This window comes from Echinops telfairi, unplaced genomic scaffold (assembly GCF_000313985.2).
Source record: "Echinops telfairi isolate 266 unplaced genomic scaffold, ASM31398v2 ScPeMD7_23;HRSCAF=83, whole genome shotgun sequence".
NCBI lineage: Eukaryota > Metazoa > Chordata > Mammalia > Afrosoricida > Tenrecidae > Echinops > Echinops telfairi.
This window is the reverse complement of record NW_022103920.1, coordinates 77,854,898-77,860,175: the sequence shown is the minus strand read 5'-3', so window position 1 is coordinate 77,860,175 and position 5,278 is coordinate 77,854,898.

Genomic DNA, 5,278 nt, shown 5'->3' with positions numbered 1-5,278 from the left:
TCCTTCAGTGACCGGCCCTAGTGGAAAATTACTGGCTGGTGGTTATGCCTTAAAAGATATCTTAGTCACCAAAGCTTCCTTGTTCTATGAAACTGTCTGAGACAGTTTGCAGTCTGTGTTGCCCCCCGTCTCCCCCCGAAGTGTTCTTTGACTATTGTGCATCTGTAACTGTTCTGCAGCTACGTGACCTTGGTTGGTTATCCTCCCCACTCTTCACCCATTGGTTGAAATACTAAGCACTCATTGGAATACAGACATACCATATTGAGAATATGATGGATAGCCGATTGGTTAACATTCTTATGCTTCATTATAATAATACATGTTGGATTGGATACTGTGCAGCACACCTTATTAGAATATGCACCTCCCAGTTCCTCTTTATATTCCCCTAACTTTGCCCAAATAAACGAGCTTGATCAGCATTTGTCTTGCTCCACGTCTCCGTGTCTTTCTTTCCATCCAGGTTCGTCTTTCCCCCCAAGGTCCTGCTCGTGCGTCCCGCTGGCCGGGACGCATCACTACAGAACATGCTCAGCATATCCTGTTGCCCCTCAACTTAAGGTGTAAATCCTAAAGAAACAAGGTGTAAAATGAATAGAGACCTGCTCACCATGTTCCAGTCACAACAGCAAAAAGATGGAAACAACCAAAGTAAATGCAGACAGTGAAAGGCTAATGCAGGATCTGTGCGACACATGAAAACATGATTGAACCTGAAGGACATTATACGAATGAAATTGGGCCATTTACAAAAGGATAATTATTGTGTGCGATGACTATCATTAATAGTCGAGAAAAGGTTTTAAAGTAAAAGACAGTTACCAGAGGTGGGAGGAAAAGGACGAGAGGATAAATAAATGTTAACTTGGGTGAAGGCAATGTACAATAACGGAGGTTAGCAAAAAAATATTTATAAAATAAAATTTGGGATTATTAACCAAAAATAAAGTCTGCTAGAATCACATCAAAGGGAGTTAAACAACTTGACAAGGCTCTAAAGAATAGCTCTAGACATTGAAAGTTAACTTTTAAAGGTTGCCAGAACACCAAATCCGTTACTCTGAAAACTGATAAAGGCAAACAAACAAACAAAAACCAAGCATTTGACTGCTTTTCCGATATAAATTGTATGTCAGGCTAATTAAATAGTGACAAGGAACATTATCCTTTATAGCTAATGAATGCAGAGGGAATGATTGAATTAGACTATCACCATTTTGCAACCCCTTATGAAATCATTGAATTGACTCGATATGGTTTTGCTTTCAGTTTGGTATGCAATAATTGATCTGACAACCACCATCACTGGCTGCTAGAGCCATTGGGTTGGCTGGGAAGCTTTATAATGGAAATTTCAGACTGACTACCCTTAAATTCCTGGATTGCTCTTAACCTACTATAAGCAGGACAATCATAAATCACATACACCCTACTGTGACACAATAGAAAATAAAAATATGCAGAAAATTTGAATCCATACATATGTGGGGATCTCATAAAGTTCATAGAAAACCCTTCATTTATTCGATATATAAAATAATCAAGCATCTAGGCCTAATTAACAATTTACAGGAGTTACAGAGCCTAGAGAACTGGCTAAACATGAGAGTAGAATCAGCTAAATCCAGAATGCAGGTGATGTTATGGCAGAAGTGTGCCCCAGTTCCTTCAACAAGGCATTAGCATGCTAAAGCCATGAGACGAGATGACTGATTGTACATCAAAAGAGACTTCAGAGTCATGTGGAACAAAGCAATTCAGAGATCTTATCTGTATGCTGATTCTAGCAAATCAGTTATAAAAAGACCTGTTTGATACCATCTGAAAATTAATCATAACAAGACATTGTTTTTACTTACACTGGGCCAAAGAAATAGCGTGCAGAACTTGTTTTTTGTTGTTGTTGTTCATTCTTCAAAATTAATAAAGTTAAGAAGCTGCGCTCAAACTTACCTATATTCAAAGATTTTATACACTTTTACATTAAACAGTTGAGGTGTGCAGAACAAGTAGGGGAAAGCTCCGTCGTTAAAGTGATGCCAGTGGGAGATTAGCCTAGTCATCCAGGAAGCCCTCCCTCTGGCCTACCTGGGGGTCAACTGTTATCATAAAGTTGATCTATTAACAACTCTAGAGAGGGGGCCTATGGACTTTAGCTTGTTAAAATGACACTGAGAAGAGGCACCTGAGGAACTGCTTCCTGCTGGGAGAATTGTTTACAGTCTTTAGAAACTCCCACTTCAAGGGCTAGCCCAGGGCCTGCGCTTTACACCCCCCTGGGCACCTTTCACAAGTACTACAGCCTGAGCCTATCCTGCAGAGGCGACGGAATTCCAATGAGAAGCCAGGTTTGAGAACCTACTGACCAGAGACTTGGGAATACAAGAACCAGCCAGTTCCCTTCAGAAGTCTGTCTCTGGAACCAGATGGATTTGAATGCCAACTCTACTGCAAAACACCGATGATCTTGGGCATGCTATGTAAACTGAGTGCCTCAGATTTCATACTGTCAACAAGATAAATATATTAACATACCAATTTTATTCTTTATGTGATTGCTGGGAAAACTGAGTTAAACATGTAAAGCATCAAAAGTCTCTGACATACATCAAGGCCATTTTAAAAGAGATCCACCTTCAAATCTTTTTGTCTGATGAGTATCTAGTTATTTTATTCAAAGATGGGTTCTAGTCCTGCTTACTAAAATCTCTGGGGCAAGCAAGGAACACAGTCTTATCGATTCCTTATTTTACTAGAACCACCCTCCAACTGATCCCTTCCACCTTCCTGACTGAGTAAATGTTCTTCTACTTCAAGCTCTGCAATTTCCCATTTACATTTTTTACAGTGTTCAAAAATAATTTCTTCCACTAGAATTTCAATTATTTAGGGTATCCTAGGGCGGCAAACAAAAAGATAAAAGCCACAACAGGCAATGCTGTAGGCATGCGATTGTTAGGTGCCCTCGAGTCGGCTCCAGTCCATAGCAACCCAAAGTACAGAAGAATGAAACTCTACCCAGCCCTGGGCCGTCCTCAAAATGACGCTTATGTTTTCATACCCTAAAACTACTGCAAGGCCGTACTTTTTAGGTCTGGCCGAGAGCCCCACTAGAACCAGGAGATCATGGATAGGCCTTGAGACTACAACCAACTTCGTTGCCATTGAGTCCACCTCGACTCGGCCTCATACTCGATAGGACGGAGTAGAATTCTGTGGATTTTTGAGACTGGACATTTTTACAGGACAAGAAAGCCCTTTATACCGTTGATCTTGTGGTGAGCAGCTGAAGCGTAGCCCACTATGCCAGCTGGGCTAGTATTTGAAATATTGATGGCATAGCTTCTGGCATAAGAGCAACGTTTTACAGGATGACAAATGGGTGGTAGGATGTCTTAGAACAGAAATGTTTAGAGCAGGGAGCTGTCCATCAGCAGAAACCGCAGAGACACTTGGTACCTAAAATACAGTCATACAGCATGGTTTGTAATTATCTAACATATTTCTCAAGTTTTCATTTACCTACCCATTAGCATAGACCCTGTACCGAAAGTGGTATATTTGCATGCAATTGACTTATAAGTTTAATCATCTGTGCCACTGGAATATTTATGTTTATTCAGATAACTAAATGAATTTGTTATTTTTCTTTTCAGTCACTTTGTGGCTGTCTCACATATGAAAGTAGCGTGAAAACTATGAATTCTTCTAATATACTTTTTTAAAAATGAATCAAACCTAAATCCAAGTGAAAACTTGACTAGTCTTCCTGGGCTAAAAGGGCCATAGACACAAATTACTACCAGACATGCATTTTCACCACTGAGCATACATTGGTTTCTTCTGTGACTTGTTTTACAAAGCATTTCCTACATGAGGGAATATCAAAACATGATCAATTTCCTATAGAGAATTCTAGCTACCCTGTCGTGGAGGCATAGAGCACCTTGATAGTTCCTTGTGCATCATGAGCAAAAGCAGTGACTCTGTAGAAGAATAACCAGGAAAAGGAAATCAGATTAAATAATTAGTGTCAATTAGCTTCAGCAGAATCATTCTATAAACAATTGGTCTCCAGTGCCCTGCTTAATTATGTGAGACTTTCATGTTCCTTACCAGGCTCACTTTGATTCATGTTGACTCTTGCGCTTCTCGGAGGTATAATTAATTATTGTCTTGTAAATAAACCCTGGGTAATTAAAGGTGACACAAAAGAATATAGTTAGTACCTTTTTAAAAAAAGGTTCTCCAGGAGAAGACCTTGACTATGGGCTGACCTTCATAATATTTTTCAGGCGAGTCCCGTTGTGTACTTCAAATAAATGCCTGGCAGTTGTGACTGAATGCTGACATGCATCCCCCTACTTTACATACCAGGAAAGGAAGCTGTATGTTATTTTGCCTTTGAAAATATTTTGCATTCACTAGACACTATTCTAAAGTGGTCTGAGACCTAATTAAAATACATTTTCAAACACCCAATTTAAATAATCAGTTTATTTTCAGGGTATTGTAGAGAGTGCATGCACAACCTACAAATACAAATACACACACACAAATAACTCTAAAGAAAATAACATTCTATTATTCAGGTGTGTCTGTAAAAGCTGGCACCTGGCCTCACTAGCTCTTCAATGGTATTTCCATTGCCTCCTAAGAATCTTTGATGCACACAAGCTTGTCTCCCCCAACCAAACAAGCGTAGCTCAATATTTTGCACATCAGTGAAGATAGTAGTTTCTCTCTTATGTTGATTAGGGGCTTATAAAACTTTTCTCCAGTATTTTTTCTGTTGTTCTTCTTAAAAGCTATATCATGTCATATGGGAGTCCATTTTCAAAGGAATTCATAAAGGTTCTAAATTTTTTTAATCATTTTCTTGGGGGTTCATACAACTCTTACCACGATCCGTAGATACATCAATTGTGTAAAGTGCATTTGTACATTTGTTACCCTCATCCTCAAAATACTTGCTCTCCACTTAAGCCCTTGGTATCAGCGACTCATTTTCCCCCTCCCTCCCTGCTCCCCCCTCCCTCATGAACCCTTGATAATTTAGGAATTATTATTATTTTGTCATATATTACACTCTCTGACATCTCCCTTCATCCTCTTTTATGTTGTCCGTCGCCCAGGGAGGAGGTTATACGTAGATCCTTATAATCGGTTCCCCCTTTCTACCCCACTTTCCCTCCACCCTCTGGTATCGCCACTCTCACCACTGGTCCTGAAGGGGTCATCTGTCCTGGATTCCCTGTGTTTCCAGTTCCTATCT